The sequence below is a fragment of the Prinia subflava genome, chromosome 2 (assembly GCF_021018805.1).
Source record: "Prinia subflava isolate CZ2003 ecotype Zambia chromosome 2, Cam_Psub_1.2, whole genome shotgun sequence".
Lineage (NCBI taxonomy): Eukaryota > Metazoa > Chordata > Aves > Passeriformes > Cisticolidae > Prinia > Prinia subflava.
Window position 1 is genome coordinate 13265800 of NC_086248.1, and position 21227 is coordinate 13287026.

Here is a 21227-nt window from a genome sequence, read left to right on the forward strand (position 1 = left end):
TAATATTAGATAGGGATTATGACTATATATATTGATGCAGATTTGAATCCAGGACTAAAACCATCAGTGCACATTTTTTCTGTGTGAGGTAATGTATAGGTTTCACACTCCAGAACCACAGCTAAGTGTCAGAAGTTTTGTTAACGCTCAAGATGTGTCAAAGCCCTGGGAAATATAATTTCTTTTCTCTCAAAATAGTGAAAAGGGAAGTTTGTAAGAGAAACAAAACCACTCACTGAAAAAAATTAACTAATATGCACTTGCATATTGGATTTTCTCCTGTTATCGCTATATCCATACCATCCCCTATGGAGACAGCAGCATGTTCTACTGCATGCCAGAATATCTGGCCATAGATTTGTGAATGGAATATGTAGAAAATACTGTAAATGATCTTGAAAGAAGAGATTGGATATGAGCATAACTTTGGAAATGGGAAGTGGAACTTTTTTTTTTAATTACTTGTGTTGTGCTTTTAGATTCAGATTGGAGATAAGATTCCAAATATTGTTTTTTCACACTTCAGAATGCAATCAGTTCTACTCTGTATGAGTTTTCCAGTCTGTATTCTTAGTTATAAGTGGCATTCAGTTTTCCAAATTGAGTCTCTGCTTTACAAATATTATTTAAATGTCTTCTGCATGTGTTAGAACACTTAATTTGCATAATAATTTTGGTAAACAGAAAACGCTTTCAAATAAAACATCATTTACAATATTAAGTAAAAGAGATGCTGGCATTAAAATTTCCAAGTACAATTAGTTTTGAAACCCATTGACTTCCCAAGCACAGTGGGGTTTTAAAGAGTGCAATTAAACCTTATTATGTATGACAAATAATGCCAAATTAATAACAATATTTTTAAAGAAAAAAGAGGTTATGTGTCATTGTAGCATTAGGGACGACAGAATAACAGCAGCATGGACTTTCCATTCTCAAAAGGTAAAGAGAGCAGTCTTTAGGTTTTCATCATTCTTCTGTAGACATTTCTGAGAAATTTGGACACTCAGAACACCCCTCGAACACACTTGCGAATGAACAGCAAGTAGGACAAACAACACCTGTGGAGACTGTTCTCTCAGCTTCAAGGACTATTATGATTCCTCCTCACAATTTCTCAGGCCAGTATGAGAAAGCTATGCAACTTAATTTCACACAGACTTGGCTGTTGCCTGATTCTTCTCTCTGATCAGCATCCATAGTTACTTGGTTGAATTAAAATCTAAAATGCTCCAGATATAGTAAAAGCCACGGTCAAGCCCTGCACACAGGATTGATGATGTCTGAAAAGACATGAAGGTGTCAAGCAGACAGCTGAGCGTGAGGAGTTAGCTGCCCTGCCTGTCACACAAGGCACAGGTACAGCCAAGCTCTGAGCCTCTCTGGTTGCCACAGCTCAGCTAAAAAAGCTCTGCAGAGGAAGTTTGGTCTTGTGGTCTAGTGGCTGATATTTGGGTATGGTGAGGACCACAGCCTAATGAATATTATATACACAAAGAAATGCCTATTGCATGCATTGAACTGCAGTACCAGAACTTTTGAGTTCTTGAGTCTTCTTGGTCCAGCAGAATTATGCAAAACAATCCAGCTGAGGACTATTTTGGTTTCTGCACAGGAGCCAATACAGCCAGTTTGGGCATTGTGCTTCATGGATACTTTGAGTCTCTACCTGGTTCCAACCCAAAAGGTGCATCTGGATGGAAATTGTCCTGGTATAAACTGAATGGCAGAGCACTGTGTGTTCACATGGCTGGAAGTGCCCACCTCTGCTATAAGAAGTTGTGTAAGTAAGGAAAAGGAAAGAGAGTGTGTGCTCTTCTGCCCTACACAGTTTTTATCTGTGTATGTGATGATTTATTATTAGAAAGTGTCTAAACATTTAATACTGAGGTTTATTTTTTGTATTATTATTGATTATGAATGTATGACTTCGCTCCTATTTGCTAAGTAACTGCCATTAACAGATCAATAAACCATTTTGATGTTAATTTGATTTAAAACAGAAAACCTGAGAATTTCTTTTCCTGTGGGAAATTGGAACTTGTATGTCCCATTTCCAAAATGGTGAAATAACTAACAAGTCTTGTGGGCAAGATTTGTTATGCTTGATTGTTCTTATAGATTTTTAAACTGGCATATTGTATGTATTATTATTGCACATAAACTAGACTGCTCATTAGTAAGATAGGAAAAAGGACTAACTTTAAAACCATTTAAGTCTACTGTATTCAGAGGTTCTCTGCTGAATACTGAAATGCCCAAATAAGTTATTGACTAAACAATCCTATGCCTAGTTTTCTAGTTTTGTAAGGTGTTTAGTGAGGTGGTTTTGCAGAGCTACATTCCTCTTCAATTTTAATCAAGACATATGTGCCTTTCTGGTCCTCCTTACTGGAGAGAACTAGACTGTTCTGCTTCTCTGCAGTAGATTAACAAAAGGCCCACTAAGCCCCCATGGAACTGATTAAATCTGCCTTAGAGTAAGTGGTTCTTGTGTCCCATCACAAAGCCTGGAACCCAAACTCAGAGTGTCAAAGTTGCCAACACCTGAAAAATATACACATGCCAACATGAAGATATAAATTAGTAAAATTGAAGAATATACATTTGCAATATATGTAACAGACTCTTCAGTTTTCCCTGATGCCAAGATATTCTGTCCCTAGTATAGATTTCTGGCATTTAAGGCCATGAAGCAGAGAATTTTCCATATCTGTATTTACTTGTTTTGATCAGATCATGAGCGCCAAGATATATTTCAGGACAGGACAAAACAATTTAGGGAGGAAATGCACCCTTTTTCAACTGCTGGAGCGATAGTTTTTTCTAGAGTTCTTTAGGAAGGGAAAGATCTCCCCCACTATAAGTGCACTGAAACAAACTTGGCATGGCAAGTCTCACTCTCATCAGGAGAGATATCAATACTTCTCAAGGACACAACACTTTCTGGTGGTTGATTACTGCATATATTTAGGTCTACCCTCTCTGCTCTTCTGAAAAATATGTAGAACTTTCTCAGGATCTCCATAAAGCTTTAGTATGTGGACATTTGGATTTGCATTTCCACTTCACTTACTTATCAATTTCCTTGTGATGTTAACTTAAATGAGTTTAAGGGTTGCTTACACATGCTTGCAAACATTGCTATTGTAAAAAATGTGAAATGTTAATTTGTGTTCTTATGGATTATGGTATGTTAAAAATCATAAGTAATAATTGTAAATATGTTATGTGAAAATGTAACCTTAGTTCCTTCCAGCCTTGGAATTTACTAATCCCAAGGCAGGCGCCACCCTAGAATTACCATTTAGGAAAAGACAAAGAATTGTCGGGAAATCTGTGCTCCTTGGCATCAGAAAGAAGGACACATTAAGATAAGCAATCATTCCTTCCTCCCATGGACAGCAGAGCCATCAGAGCACCATCACTGCCAGGATCCCTGGAGAAGAATGCCTTTCCATTCACAAACCTCAGTTTCCATTCACCCACAGGAAGCCCAAAATTGGCACCTCGCACTACCAGAGGAAAATCTTTTCAGCCGACCGGAGACAACCATGAATTCGAATAACGGGTCCCGGGAGCAAATAGACTGTGGAAAAATCTTGTGCCAGGGGCAAAATAAAGTGTATAAAACCTGAGCCCCAAACAAGGCAAATTTGTGAACTTTTGGGGGCTGCAGTGTGCCAGATACTGCATCCTAGTTCACCCGTTGACGATCTCCTGGGTCATCGTCAGCGTGACTCTGCTGGGGGTTTTTACTGAAATTCTGTAATTTTATCTTTTAATAAACCAAATTATATTTTCAATTGGACTTTTGGATTGGCATTTATAACACTATTATGTTAGTGCATGTGTTCATATAGCAGGTGTTCAATCACATTTTAAAAAATATATTCTAGGAGTCACAGGAGCATCCTGTGTGCTAATAGATTTTAAAACAAACAAGATATTCTTAAACTGTTGGAAGATAAAGCCCAACAATTTTAAAAGTATTTTCAGGATTGGTATATAATTTACCTATAAGTGGTCTTTGCTCTATGAGGCAGTAATTACAACCTAGTTTGAAGTGGCAATACTTAAAGAAAAAAAGAGAGTGAAGATTAAAGTATATCTGGCATAGACCCCCCAATTTCATGATGCCAACAGCTACCTACCTTTTTGAGCTATTTACCAGAAGAGTAAATTCTTATTACCTTCTATGTAATGGGTTTGTCAAAGAGCCTATGGAAGCAAAATATGTCCCTCCACAATGTTACATTCTTGAAGAGGAGCATTTTGGAGCTCCCATAGTCAGAGAGTTAATAAACACACAAAACTGAACAGATTAATGGAGTGGTTCAGAGGATTGGACACTACTTAATGATGGAGTGCCTAAGCTGTGAAAATATTAATTTCAGTTACTTAGGGCACTAAAATGTATCTTTACAGATGTACCTGATAGCTTTTCTGTCTATGATCATCAAACTGAGAATTTAGACAATAAGTCTCATTAGGACTTCATTCCTCATTTCAAAGATAGTTTCTTTTTAAAATTCACCCTCCTTTCCTCTTTTCCGGAAGTATCAAAATAACAGATATATTTCTTTGTTAGCATCATAATCCACTGGCCTGAATCCTACATCAAAAAAAATAAAAATTGAATTCACATGTTGAATCCTAGCCATCTTTACTCCAAGCCCTGAGTACCAATGAGAGGTGTTTTAAAGTCATGTTAAGAGAGACATGCCAAGACTTGTTACCTTAAGTGGAAATTGTAAAACCCATCTGTCCTTTACTTGAACCTTTGAATGGGTCTAAATGCCTGTAAACTGTTCTTTTTAGAAGTGAAAGGAACAGGAAGTGTGCCCTACAGAGAAGGAGAAAGGACTTGGAATGTGTTCAGCCAACATGCTGCTGCTCTCTCAGGAGCAGAATAACCCGTTTGGAAACACAAAATGTCTCCTGGTCACTCTGAACTCAGAGCAACTCTTTTAAAGCAAATGTTTATTCTTAGGTTTCACAGTAGTACTTTTGCACATTACTGCCAATCGATGATATGGTAATTTTAAATTTCTCATTCCCCTAATGAAAGGTAGTCCTAGAATTTACTTCATTACGCTTTTGATGAAGATACTTTCATAAAGTATGCTGTAAGATAATTACAATTGAACGAAGTGTTCCCCAGGTAAATAGTCTATAATTACTGCAAATTATCCAACGCATGTATTTTATTTTAGGATTGGTTGGTTTGGTTCCTCAACATGTAAAGGCATTCTGAATAATTACCGATGCAATCTGCATTATGCACTGTAATTTTCTACTAGGGACTGAGTGTTTATTTATACGGATAATATCTGATCTTCCAAGGAAATTCAGTCATGGCATAGTAATCAGTCTTGGTGTTGACAGAAAAGAGCTCTCTTCTGAAATATTGTGGAGATAAAAGAAAGCTAAATTAACCCTACAATATACAACCTTTATAGTCTGAATAAAGTCTAGTAATCTGAACATATGAGTGCATATACGAGAAATTAACTCAGTCAATGGAACATATTCCTACATATTACACCACATAAATTGTAGAGTATTTTTACTTGTGAAAAATTCAAATTATGAAGTCAAAAACATTTATGACTCTTAATATACTCTAGAAAAGTAGAATTAATTGAATAAACTTAAACACACTTGTTTAACTACTTTGTTTTCTATAAACATTTTGATATTGTACATTAATTTTTCACAGATAAGTGGGTAATAAGTTCTCCAACTCTAACAACTGTGATTTCACTGATTGGCAGTGAATGTGAAGTGCACCACTTAAATGTTTTGGAAAGATATATTTTTTCATGCAATTATTTTTTTATTTGTAAAATGCATGGGTTACAATTCCAAAACTATTATTTGAAAACGGTAACAAGGCCTTACCAAAGGCTTGAGGACTGCAGAATTCAATACTATTGTTATGATTGTAATTTACTATCGGGGTATGAAGTAGTTTATGACCCTTACATTGGGTTGAACATAAATCCGGTACACAAAACAAATTTAAGGAAATAAACATATTCCAGAAAAAGTATATGTAATAATCCAATATTTAGGACATTCTCCATGAAAACTTAGGTATAAATATAGCCCTGCATAAGTTACCTTGTTTGATAAATTTTTCTTTAAGCACCTCCTCCTTTGAAAAAAAAACAATGCCACATTTGTATATCTACATCTATTTCTCCTTGTATTCAACAATCTCCAAATCTATTAAAAAAAAAATAGAGTTATCAAACTTTTTTAATTTTCCTTTCCCTTTATGGCCAATATTTGATTTTTCAGGTAAAAGATGTGTAATGTACTCATAGAAGAACAGGAGTATATTACACAATTCGTGCCATTGTGTTTTGTATTTTTGGTAAACAGTGATTTGTTGTTGTTGTTTAGGTTAAGAAGATCTTTCAAGGGGATCTGGTTACCTCCTATGCTTTGGTTCACATCACACAATGGCTTTTGAGTGTCATAATCTGGATGAAAAAACAAGGAACAGAACCCATGGATATTTGGCACACAGAAAAGGCCTAGAATTAGTCTGAATCTAACACCTTCTAAAATATGTACAGAGAGAAACATGCACTGAAACATGCACAGAAATATACACTGAGATCACATCATCTGCTGATCACTCTATAAATACACTCCTATTTGTCTGCACCACTTGCAAATTAATATCCAGTGGAGCCCTGTTCAATGATTAGTACTTTGAACTGTAATTTAAATATAAATAGACAACTGTTGAGGTAATTAAGTTATATACACACAAGTGAGTGCCTGACCACAACAAGCAACAGTATGAGTTCATACAAATACTTTGGCTGTAGCTCTAGGATACTTGAAGAAGCATAAATAAGAAGTATAAATACTTGAACAATTTGCTATTGCTCCACTCACTGTGGTAGCCAAAAGATATTTCTCAGGTTCAACTGCAAGGCTTCTAATTAACAGCATTATCCCCTTGTTCCTCAGGAAACCCTCCCACAGTTTTGTCACAGATGCTCTGCTGCATCTTCTGGATCACCCTGAGGACCACCTCAGCATGAGTGCCCAGCATCCTGAGGCTGAGATGGCAGCACCTGCACAAACCAGGGAGTGTGAGGAAGATATTGTTTCTCTTTCCTGCTCTGTATTTTTTCTTAGCTTATGACAGGGTTATTAGGCACTAAATGGAAATAAGGAAAAGAAAGTGAGTGACAACACATAACAACAATATTGACTAATTTTGGCAAACTGAGAGATTGGGAGATGTGATGGGTAGAAAGGAGAATCTACTAAAGTAAAGAAGAAACTGGAATTTTAACAAAATAAAGGTGATATTTAGGCCTTCTTTTTGAGATTGCAATAAATTAATATCCTATGAATTGACCCAGCCTCAAAAAATATTCTTTTGCTATTTTTTCTTAATCTGAATTAAATTTTTACATTTCTCTGTAAACTCTGTCCCATGGTATAAGAGAATTTAAACATTTACAGCTGTTGGAACTTCCAAAGGGACCATTCTGACCTACTTCTGTATGAATTTATCTATCATGATGTGAAGTGTGGGTTTTTTGATAACTCCTTTTATATTGTTACAAAATATGGAAGTCATCTTAACACAGTAAAGAATAGCATATTAAACTTTCATTTGTTAGAAAAAAAATGAACAAATGAACCACCAATCTCCACTTTCTAGTGCAAAAGCCATAGATTTGTTAGGCCAAAACAAAAGATACAGTAGAATATATCCATGGGTAAATCATGTTAGTTTTACATTGAAATTTATTTTTTCTAAGAGTGAAATTCTGGTTTTAATCCTTCCAGCAGGCTCTTGTGGTTCCTTTGACAATTCCTGACTCAAAAATAATTAAGAGATATTTCTTCATCTATTACTATTTATCTTCTAAACAGTTAGTAGTAATCCTTTATTGAGGTACAGTTACCAAAAGTGGACACTAAATAAATAGTTATTTTGAAAGTGCATATAAAGGTATAATTCCCTTCCAATTTATATCTGATGTTTCCCAGTTTATCTATGAAATAATAGAAGCACACATGCACATATTGAAAATCCATGTTCCATATATTATCTCACATGGCCTCTTCATCCTTGAAGTCACTGCTTGTCAAAACAATGGTAAATCTCTTATGTTACAAATATTAAATTTTTCTTACTTCTGGGTGCATGATCTTGTATTTATTTGAACTAAAGCACAAACACTAAGGCCAATTTCCTCCTCCAGCTCTTTTTGTGGCATTTATAAAACCTGTCTCTATGATCTGGTCATAAAGATACCAAAGGAGAGTTATAGAAGAAGTAGCCTTGTTAAAGGAAGGTTTCCTGTTTAGACTTTTTCCTAATTGACTGTTTCTATTCAGCAATCCCATTTTTCATCAGATTTTTTTGTTTTTATATTTGTTCTTTGTCAAGATTCCTGCTATAAATTTTGAATACTCTTCCTTCTTTGTCAGTGTGAAGTATTTCATTTTCATGGGAAAACAAGAAGGCTAATGCTCTTCCATCCTATATCCTGTTCTTCCATTAAAATTGATTTACTAATATAAAATTCAGAAAACAACTTTGTTTGTTTGTTTGTTTGTTTGTTTTTGTTTTTGCAGGAACTGGACTGTATTTTTCATACACTGACAAAAACACTGAAGAACAGATGATTTGTTTCTGCTTAGCCAGATGACATTTTACAGATACATGTCTAAATCATATAGGAATATTAAAAGTCAGTCTTAAAGACTCTTAGAGAATAATATGAAGGACTAAGTTGCAAACATCCAGTTTTTACTATTATTGATTTGTAATGCTTTCCTCTAACTTCTGTTTTTTATCTAGTGCTGGCTCTCAAAAAAGAATAAGGATTAAGTCCTTGACTTACTAGCAGGTCAATTTTTGTTCTATATGGGGTGTATTAAAATAAGCAAAGGAATAGAAATGTTGCATGATCTTTGATTAAACTGCATGATATATCAACAGAAGAAAAATAAAATAATTATATACTTTAGGCAAAAAATTTATTTGCATGGAATGAATGCCATTTATGTATGAAATGCTGTTCTATAAGCTATAATTTTACCTTGTGTTTCAAAGGAAAACCTCCTGATTGGATTTGTTCTGTTCCTGATCCCAAAATATGCTTAAGTTGTTTGATAGATTTAGAAATATTATCAAAAAGAAAAGAGTTTTATTTCACCTTTGTTTCAAGGGGAAATAAAAGATATTAATCGGGATCACAACATCATGGATTGAAATACTGTACGAGCACACATAAGTTGTACTATAAACCCAAGAATTTGAGCACAAAGAACTGCACTCAGAAGTTTGTAACTGCTGCTGACACAGGGGAAGATCAGGAGGGAACATATATTTAGATAAATTTGTCTAATTTATATATAAATTCTGTCTGGAAATGAAATCATCAGTAAATTAAATAACAATAATAATAAAAGAGATGCTACTGTAAAAATCTAGGCCTGAAAAACAATACATCCAAATCATAATGATATTCATCAAGATAGGGAATAGACAGTGTCACTTGCAAGCACTTGATGGTTTTTACTTTTAACTTTAACCCAGATCTTCTGGTACTTGTGTTTTGAATTAATAAACATGTTCTGGAGATTATTACAACCTCCTTAAAGCTTTACACACACTGCAGTACAGATGTACATTCTCAACTGTAATTCTATATCAATATATTTGAGCTGAAAGGAAAATTACAGTTTTGCAAACAGGTTAGGATTAATTAGAACCTAGGTGAAATTTTGTCTTACCTATTTTCAAAGCTATTAGATCTACTACATTATTAAAATATTAGACAATTATAACTAATATAATTAGTTTTAAAACTTCATCTCAGGTAAAAGATTTCCCTTATGAAAACATGGCATCTAATTTTTACTTTTCCATTTAAAGCTCTGTATTTTTACATTGAAAGCAATTTGGGTGTTCCAGTCACTCAAACTCTAATCCAGTGGGGTACCACATTCAGATTTTCAGGTCTGTTTCATAAGCTTTTGACCAAAATACATAAAAGACACAATAGTTTCTTACAAGGCTCTCAATTTCAGAAAATCTGTCCCCGTGATATAAATATACTGTAGAATTTGCATATGGTTGCACAGCTATACAGTAGTCATAATATGATAAATGTTTTTTTGTGTCTGTGTGTAGAAGCACCAATGGAAAAATAATAGATGAAATAATATTGTAAAATTTAATTAAAACACCTTTTAAATGTCACTGTCATTTCAGTTCCATGCAGCAGTTCAGATTTCTGTCTAAAGCCTAATTATTTCTGATTACCCAGGTTTAGTCCTTGACACATTTGCTGATGCAAGGCAGACACAGACAGACACTGTATTAATCAGTGTTAGGCACAGCAAACCCAGTTGCTCATTTCATGTTCTTTAGTCCTCTAAGGTAAGAAAATACATGACTTTGCTTTGCAAGCAGCCCAAACACAGTATCCAGAGAAGCTTACTGCATATGCTTTAGATGATTTACAGCCCCAGCCCATAATGCTCAAATGAGTATAAAGACCTACACAACATGACCACCAGTCAGGAGAACTGAACACAATCATGAAGATGATAATCATGTAGAAAACACCAGATTTTTTCATCTCTAGCCTTGGGATGAAGCAGACTACCCTAAACTGCACTTCATTAAAAGCAGTTAATTTCTTTTACCTCTCATAACAGGATGGTGCCATTCAAAGTATGGGATGGAAATGATCCCTGGCTCATGCTAAGCTCTTAATCTATATTCATGCTACCTTGTCCAAGAAAACACTACAACAGGAATCCTGCTGGGAAATTAATGATCTAGTCAGTGATGTGGCAGTGCTCAGCCTTGCTCCCTCATCCTTTTGACTTCCCCTCGGTAAGCGTGGCCAATAGGACACAAGGCAATTTGTCTCAGTCGTACACACACCTGTAGCTCAAAGAAAGCAGTAAAGCTTTTTACCTGCTCAGACCACTAGAGCAGCTTTCAGATGTTTGGATTAACCAAAGTGGTAGCAGGTCAGGCTATAGTAATTTGAAACACAGCATAATTATTTCAGGAGTCTGAAAGGAATGGAAATAGTTGCAATCAGAATTTAATTTTGTAGTGTGTATTGTCTTCCAAACTATCCATTCATCTTCTGTTACTACTTTGAAGCTGGTCACATCCTCTGCACTTTGCATTCTCATTTCAGAAGTGCTTCCCCTTGGCCTGATGAGTTTCTACTTCTTGCTTATCTTGAATTGAATTTTTTTGAATTTTTAAATAAAGCAAGAATGGTGCCCACAAGTCTCCTTGTTCCTGGATTACAGTCAGATACATGTGTTTTCAGGAGTAAAGACAAGGGAAATTCATGAAAAACCTTGAGAAATATTTGCATCAGTAATAATATTCCACTATAAAATATTGTCAATAGCAATCACACAGCTAGAAACCTCCAGACAAACTTTGTCTCTTAAGTTTATACTTCCATCTAAGCTAAATTGGATAAAATTTCTTCACAGGACTCAAGAATACCCATACAAAGTAGGCTCTTTCCAGAACTTTCATGGCTTTCTCACTCAATTTCTTTCCCTGTATACAACAATACAGGGATTATTTCGCCTCCACAGACAGGATTCATCAGGATAAATATAGACATCGATGTCTGAACTACTTGTCCACACTTTCAATAATGTCAATGGAAAGAAATAAACACTCTTTGCTTGTGATTCACTTCACACTAAAATAAATGTCTAAAATAAGTCAGATGAATCATGTTCCAAAACCTCTTTCTCTCCATTACTTATAAAAGGACATCAGTCCTCTAGCTCAGATAAAGAGAGCTACATCTGCTGTAATGAATCTCACTCTAAATATTTTCGGGGTTGGTACACTGCCAGTCAATCCAGTTCTTCACATTGTAGGAGGCAGGGGAGCAGGAAATAAAAACCATCTGTCTGAGGGGCAACTGCTGTCTGTGTCTGATGGTGGCTCAACCTCTCCATCCCAAAAGGTGCCATATGCTGCACTTTTAAAAAGTAGTCCTACAATTACTGCAGAAAGCTTTTCTATCTTTTCCTCTGCATTCTTTCTGGGGCCTGACACCACAATTCAAAAGTTGTTTTGAGTTCTATGGTTTCCTTCACATTTTGTGAAGAGGAGGAGGTAAAAAATAAGCATCTCCAACAGCTGAAAATGAGAAACAATGAAAACTATTTTTGCAAGATCCTTAGAGCTTAAGTTGCAGGCAATCTCCAAAGCTGGCTACAGTTTTTCAATATTTTTTTACTAGTCTTCACAACTGAAATATTATGAAATATTCACAGTGAGATTCCAGCCTTAATTTCCTAAGAAAGCATGATGCTAAATTTTTGTGGTTGGGATTTTAGCCCTGGTTTTCAGTCATGTAAACAGACCTTCCTTGTTGTATTAATTTTATTCTTCTCTACCAAAAAAATTGAGAGCATTGGATAACTAGCTCTTATTTTCCTCAAAATGTGTCATTGTAACTTACTATCAACCTGTCAGATAAGTACTCACTATTCATATAATTTCTCAGGTAATGTTCAGCACTTTGGGGCCTAGTTTTCAGAAGTGATGAACATTTCTGTGCTTGGAGGAGCCAGCCTTTTGTGAGAATGTGTGCTACAAAAGCCACATCATGCTACTGAAAGGGAGCTGAAACAGGAAGGTGACATACAGAGGTAAGCAACTATCTTTGTACAGAAATTCCTGTGATTTTGCAGAAAGATTTGTACATCCTAATGCATTTCCTAATGTTAAATGCATTTCCAATACATTTAACAAAAGACATGACTAATACAACTATTGTAATAGTTTAACAAGCATTTGAGAAGTAAACCTCAAAAGAGAAGTTAAGCTCTTTAAAATTTGTCCATATATTAAGCACTTTATGTTAAGACACAAACAGAAACCCCTGTGATTATTTTAATTAACCTTTCTGTGACAGCATATAGAAGTGGATGGAGTAGATAGTTAATGTTATCCATTCCTTCAAAAGATATTCTGATCAATATTTGTTCTTGTGACAAGAACAGGTAAGAGAAATTTTCATCAGTGTCAACAGGTATTTTCTCTTTATTTCACTTGGGCGAGTTTTTCACATGAGAAGGTACAACACGGGAGTCAGTCAAACCACTCATCCCGAGTTAATTATGTTCTTAAGCACTTTGCTTTCTCAGAGTGCCTGTGATAAGTACAGTGCAGCCTCAGTCCTTGGTTCACAAGAATAACCCATTGATTTTTTGCCTTTTTCATAATAATAGCCATAATAACATGCACACACCAGAAAAAATTGTAAATTGAGGGAAAAGTTTCCTGTATGACCTCGATAATGATCTTCATTCTCCCTCATCTCATAGCCATTTTAATTAGCAGGGTAACTGCACAAATGAACTCTCTAAGGCTAGGAAAGCTGAATCTTAGGAAATAGAGAAAATCTTATGTATGCAGAATTTGAAGCTATCAGAGGTTCTAAAATACACTCTACCACTACTCCACATCTGATTCATCTGAATGGTCACAGGAGGATGGCTGCCTCCAATAGCTGCAACAACCAAACAGCCCCTTTCCTTCCCTTTGTGCCCAGTATCTGTTTTACTAGCAGATATATAGATATTCTCTCCTCCTAGTAACTGTCTGAGAAAGTACAAATCCAAAGAAGTTCAGGTGCTTTCTTTAATTAGTTTAGAGCTTGTCCAAACAAATTCCCTTTTCTTATCTACCCTAATGGCTGTGACTCACAGCTTAGCAGTACTCTTTTTTCCTTCAAATACAATATCAATACAAGCAGTTCCTGTTTCTATCAGCTTGTTCTTTTCTTTCTAGTTCTAATGCCAAACATCACTTTTCCTTGGCATGTCTTTCTACACTTCTCTTGCAAATCTCTGGAGTCCTGTAACCAATTGAAAATCTATTTCCTTCAAGTAGTGATTCAATTTTCTAAGTCTGCCTCTAATATACCTCTGACAATGTTCTCATTATGTTTTTATTAATCCTGCTGATGGCCATCTGCCATAGTTATAATTATGGATTCAAATATGTCTTTCAATTTTCAAGAGGTCCAGAAATAAAACCTCTACTTACTCCAGAAATCAGCTTCTCAGTGATGGGTTTCAGGCATGACAGTTCCTGAAATTGAAACTGAAGTAAATTAGAAAATATATAGATCTATTAGAAGGCCGTATTTGATCCTGTAAACTGACAAAACCTGTTAACATACAAAAATCACTCCATGCAAGTTTTTAAGGCTTATTCTTTATAAAAGTGTGCAAATACCTTCTTTTATATTTATTGTACCACTCCTAAGGGTGATATATTTAAGCATTTTTTCTCATCCTCTAGACATAAGGACTGCTGGTGTTACTGCAGTCAGGTGTGGTGGGATGATATAAAGTGGTTACCATCAGACTGCATGTTCTTCAGAAAAAAAACTTCAGTTGTTCATATTCTCATTTACCATTTATCTCTCTCACAGGCTTTCCCTGGTCCTTATTTTCTTTTTTATTTTCCTGTGCCTTTATTTTTTCTTATCCTTCTGAACAATGTTCTCTCCTCCTTAAATTTCTTAATCTAATTTCTTAATATTCATCTTGACTGACAACTACATTTAATCTCCAGTTATTATACACTACATCCTATTTTTTTCCCCCATCAGTATCCTAATAAGCTACAAAATCATGCATGTCAATCGTCTTAGAGACCAGAGATATCATTAAGATATGCAATTAGACACTGAAAGGTTATGTATGTTAGTTGGTTTCAACCATGTTAAGGGGCAATTGTCCAGTCCTCAGAATAATAATATTTTGGTGACTTATAAAAATATATAACGGTATTTTGGTAAATTATAGTAATACTGTAAGAGGAGCAAAGATTTAGAGAAGCTAAATTAATGCAAATTAAAATATTTCCACATGGAATATGGGTGAAAGTTTGATGGTAACTAGGATATATAATTTTCATTGCTACAAAATAAAGATGGTAGAAGTGCATTCAGACTGGAAAGCAAATATACAAAGCTAAAGACTATCTATCTAAACAACTGAGTCAGCACATAAGGAATTAAACCTAAATAAGAAATACTGTGGTAATTGATGTATTTCTTCATACTATTTGGCAGTTTAGGCATTCCACTGCAGGAGAGCATCCATAAGAGTAGAATTTATGTCATGAACCCCAGAAAATTTTACTCATGAAAAAGTTGCAGGTATTAAGATGGCCAACAGATTAAACAACCATAAACATCTGAGTTACTTGTGTGACTTTTTTCGAAGCACGGAATTAACAAAAGCCATGTGCTGTTCTACCCCTTCTTTCTTTCCAGAGAGGGGAACGAGCTGACACTTCAACAACATACTATTCCACTCTCCCAAGAATGTAAAAAGAGATCTCCAGGACATTTGTTAGTGAGTAACATAATAGAAGTCAGCTCCATCTCCTCAGATTTTTAAAATTATTCCGTAGTTCAGGCACACAAAGGATTGTTTTCAATCAATTGTTCATCAACTGTTTGAGGCACAGTTTTTTCCCTGTAAATTTTTCTTAATCTTTTGATTCTTGAGCTACTTCACATTCCTCTGAATTAATTTTAAACACTAAAAAAATCATAAAATCAAAAGAAAAGTTATCCACTGGAAGAATGAACTACTAAAATATGAATCTGGTTTAATTTAGTGTTTCCTCTTCAGGTGTTTCTCTACTTTGGATATTCTTTTAGGAAAGAAACCTAAATATTCATATTCAGTAATGCCTACTGAATTTGGCTGCTTTCTTTCAGCATCAAACTGTTCCATCCTATTCTGTCTAGGTTCACTACCAATCCCTGAGCCATTCAATAAAAAAGGAATTGTCATTCCTTGAGGGCATTCCTGGTGGGTTTTGTTTCATTTTCCTTAAAAGCACCATCTTATTGATGGTAATAAGCTTATTGCAGTTTCCATGATTTCTGAGTCTGTTACAACAGTTTTTAAGTAATTTATTGTTGGATGTAATAAATGTCTAAGTTCACTGCTGTTGACAGACATCATGCATAACATTCATAATGCTGTTGAGACAGGCACTGTTTGCAGCATTTTTCCTGCCTCTACCTTTTGTCAGTTTTAGAGTTCTCTTCTTTAGGCTCATTAAATGCTTATTTTATATGCATTTGTAACCCACAGCTACTAACCTCAACTGTAATCTGGAGTAATATCTGCATTATCATTGTTAGATAACCTATACAGTGTGGTTTGTAATTTATAGATTGTATGAATACACAGAGCATAACCAGATTTTGTGTAACAATACATTTTAATTAATTTTGAACCACAGGAAGAGGAAAATCATAAATTTATGGTAAGTAGCTATTTCTATTTTGTTTTTCACTATAGATGTGCTTTTGTTTTATTTTCATGTCTGCTTTTTTAGTCATGGTCTTTTTTAACCTGCTCAAGTAGTGAAATTGAAACAATTTTGCTTTACCTGATTTTGAAATGTCACACTGTTGGTGGTGCTTTGCCTTTCCTTGGGAAGTACTAAATCACCTATGAACATGGAGATACTCGGCCTCCTTGTCTGAAATACCTAATAACTGGTAGAAAAAGAGTGCTACTGCATGAAATTGGAGAGCTATTTGCCTGACTGCTTTTTCCCGTTCGAGGAAAGTTAGTGAGAAAAGTGCCTTGGCATATTTTAAAAGGATATTTATCTTTTGAAAATAACTATTGATTTTTAGTTTGTAATTTGAAACTAATTAAATAGATCTGAGTTTCTGAGTCAAGTCCTCTTAGGTTAATGGGAAAAAGGATGTTTCATTTACTAGGTTCCTAAGTGTGGCTTGTGAAAATGTATTATTTTCTTTGTTCTAGTAAATATTGCATTTATGACATTGGAAATTCAGAACTAGAGTTGTAAAGTAATGTAGTCACTTAAGGATGCTGCTAGGAGCTAGGAATGGTGATTTGTTCATTTTTTTTGCACCACTGGAGAGCAATTATGGCTCAGTCCAACTGTTAATTTTGAAATTATTCTCTATGTTGTAACCCACCTACAAAGGTATTATACCAGTAAAACAGTCAAAAGTTTGGCAGTAGAACAGGACACTGGGCAAGTAGAACCTCAGCTAGCTCTGAGTTTATCTTGAGATATCTTTGGATGGTACCTGACTTACGGGAGAGGGGGAAACAGGGAGGAACCTTTGGTATACAAAACTCCAAAACAGCTTTAAAAAACCTACCACCACAGAACATTCTATTCTGATTCAGCTTTGTCCTTGGCCAATTCTTACTCTTCCAGACTATTCCCGAATCCACTTGGAGCATTCAAAGGAGTAGGGAATAATTTTCCAAAGGCAATTGGGTTGAAAAAATTATGTTTTGGGGCAAAAAGGCTAAGCCAGTAGAGAACATGCCCTAACACCCTCTAGCCCTAACGTTAATTTACTATGAGATAGATGTAGCCCTTTCTTCCTGAAGACATACTTTAGTAGGCAAACGTTGTCAAAAAGGAAAACAACACAAAAATAACATGTTAATGAAAGTTGCTGGCTTCCAGATCAGAATGGCTTCTTGTCTGGTTGTCTTGGGAGGAGAGCAGAGCAAGCTAAAATCTGTACAGCACATCCACATAACCCTATTCCAGGCATAAGTAATTCTGCATGAAATGGACTTCTCTATCTGGCACGAATGTGACACTGTACCTTCAAGACCTATGGACTCACTGAGAGAGATGTGTGTGATACACACCAAATGATTCAATACTTCTGAATATATGCCATCTGGTTTGAAAGAACAAGTTAAAAAATTGCATCAACTTTGTTTAATTCAGTGTTTACTTAACCTAAAATTTCCTACACTTATGACTGTTTATGTCTTTCAGCCAGTGTCTACCATAACTAATATATTAAGTGTTCACATGGTTCAAATTACTGCAAACATAGCAAATCATCAGCTCTGCATTTGATTTTCAGAAACATTTTCACACTAAGCTTTCTCTCTTCAGAGGACACAACTGTCAAGATTCCTTCTCCTACATCTAAGTCCAAGATGGCACTTTACAGCATTTTTAAAGAATAAAATACAGCTGACTTGAAAAATAAGATAATTTTCCTCTCATGGAAAAATCGCTGTCTACTGATCATAATTTAAGGTGATAACTTAAACAAATACTCCCAAGACAGTGGAATCAGAGCTTCTTATTTCAATGTAGTTTACCTTCATTAAAAACAAAATTAACTTATCTGAATAAAAAGTGTATTTTAAAGTCCAACATAATTTGATAGGTAGCAAATTATATTAGACAAGCTCTAAAGCAGACTTCAGTCACAGAGTTGATCCTTCATGAAAACAGTACCCACAAATTTGTCTTTTGCTCCTTTAGGGTGCTCCTAACTCCTGTTTTATTGGCCTCCTTCAATGTGTTCCAAGTGAGAGACAGCCCAGGGATAATGTGATTAACCAGTTCTAAAACTTTATGAGCCAATGAAATTCCAGCTACTGAAAAACATAGCTTTTGGAGACTGTTTCAGAGAAACTCAGTAATACTATAATGTGTCTTGGGAGCCATAACAAATAAACAGTGTTGGAAAATGTCCATACACACAAGCTCAGAATCCTTAAAATCTGTCAGTAGTAAACTGTGGTCCCATATTCTGGCTAGTAATACTTATTTGAAAAGAGTAAGACTAAATAAGAACATTTTCTTTAATAATCATTTTAGCAGTAATTCAAATTACATAAAACTCCATCATACACTACACAAACATAAAATGCATGTTAAACTGTTTACTTATTTTCACTGAGATTTTAATAGTTATTCCAAAACCAATGGCATATAGCTTTATTATGATGGCAATGATTCCTTTACCTCTGAAAAATTTTACCTTACCTAAAGTATTATATTTGGAATGTAAAACTTTTTTTCTGGCTTCAGGAACTTGATGTGGAGATGAATATAGACTTCCAGTCCTGGTCACCAACTCAATTGAGAAAAACTCCACAAAAGAACAGAGCTTAATGTTGAACTCATAGAAAGCTTTTTGAAGCTTATAGTGACTCATGATGTTCCTTATCAAAGCCAAATGCTGTATCTAAGACTCAGGATTCAGGAAATATTTCAGGATAATCAAACTTTTTAGAACAGAAACTCTAGGTGGTTGTGTCTCTGTGGGGCACTGAAGCTGCATCAGAGCTGCTTTCAACTGGTTTCAGAAAGAAAAAGATACAAGCCATCATGTAGTATAGTAATTTCTAGTTGATGAGATTATTTTTAACATGGAAATTGAACTCAGCTATACGGTGACCAGAGAATCAGGAATGTCATAGTGCACAGATAATGTTCTTTTCACAGATAATCTTGCTCTGTATGTCTGTCTACTAGTATGAACCAGATACAAGTTTTAACTGTCATTTTGATTTTACTTAGAAATCAAAAATGCCAATTGTCCATAGGTGTGAGTAACTTTGACTCCAAATATTATTACATGTTTTTCATAAAGCCTCGGTCAGTAGTATGGAAATATATTCTCTTACACAAAATGAGTCACACTATAATTCTATAAGCTTTTGGAAAACAAGGGTATATTGAAAAAAAAATGGATTAGATTTTTCTATGGGAAAATATAAACCACATTTTTAAAATCATATTCTTGAAAGAAAGAATATTTAATTTTAAAGTGTCTGGCTGAAAAAATACAGCATAATGACAGTATTTATGAAATCCAGCAAATATGATCATCCTTTGGGGTAGCATTCTTTGACTCCTTTCCAATGTGGCTAGACAGTTTGTCTCTTCTCAAAAGATAAAATCAGCAAAAAATATCCAAACCTTCAATAGTAGAGTCATGTTTACATCACAAAACGTTAACTGAAAGTCTTCTTGTGCCACCACCATGTACCCCCAAAATGGGTACCTAGCCCTGAAAACTATGCCAATATCCACTTTATCTGGGCATAAAGCAGGCAGGCAGCTGGTGGGGCCAGGTGGGTGTGCAGGCAGCTGCTCTTTCACACCAGATGAAGCAGCCACATCCAGATGGTGTCTGCAGACCCCAGGCTGCTCTGGATGTTGGCTGAGCGTGGTGTCTGGGCTGGCATGAGACACCACGGGCAGACCATGCTCCAGTGGCCAGATCCATGCCCTAGCCATTTAGTTGACTAGTACAGACACAGATATGGGGCAGAAAAAGCCCCAAAGACAAGAGAAGTGAAGTGAATAATACAACAAATATAAACAGAGAGAAGACAGATGTTCCATCTAATCCAGTCCCTAAAATAAGGCATTTCATTCACTGATGAACTGCATAAGGCACACATAAAACCTTAAATTACATTAAAATTATCTGAGTGTGGTCATCCTGCATTTGATAACAAATTAAATGTCTCTCTATATATTCCAAGGGTCATGTAGGCCTGAACTTTCCTTGTCCTGATTTAGGTCAAGATCCATGTTTGGCAGGGTTGGTGCCAAATGTGTGGCTCACAAAGGCACAATGAACCCAGTCTGACACATCCTTGAATCTTTGGTCTTTGAAAACTACATATTGTAAGGAAAGTAATTGTTAAATAATTGTTAAGCTGATACTGTTGTGCCTACAGAGTCCTTGGCTTTTAGACAAAGAAAAGAAGGGTTTTTTCCATTGTTAGTACCTTACATTTGACTTCTTGGGAAGTCAGGTTTGTCCAAGACTGAAAATTATTTTCATGTTGCTTAATCCCTTCTGTTCAAGATTAGATGAATAACAAAACAAACGTTACTCAAAATACAAATTCTAATCTAAGTGTTTTTTCCCTTAATGGGAAGCTTCTCTTGATTAGTGTCAAATTTTCTATTATTTTACAGAGCCATCTTATACAGAAATAAGTTAAACAGAATAATCAATTTTCTCATTTCCCTCTCTCTATATAAAATCTGATCATTAAGGAAGATTATGGACTATTAATCTGATGATTCTGAATTCTACAAAATAGAATGGTGTAAATGAACATAAGGAAGCACTTTTGTCCTCCTTTGATGTAAATACATTTTGCTGTGAAAGCCACAGTCCTGAACGTGTGAATGACTTTTCCTAGTTTTGAAAAGACTTCATGATAACTTTAAAAATGTTGTTATATCTAAAAGTAATAGATTTCCCAATATATTTCTGGGTAAATAATTTTTGAGTTAAAATTATATAACCAGAGGAGAATTTTTTTGATTTTCTATTTCTATGACATTCATTTTGACCTTTCAC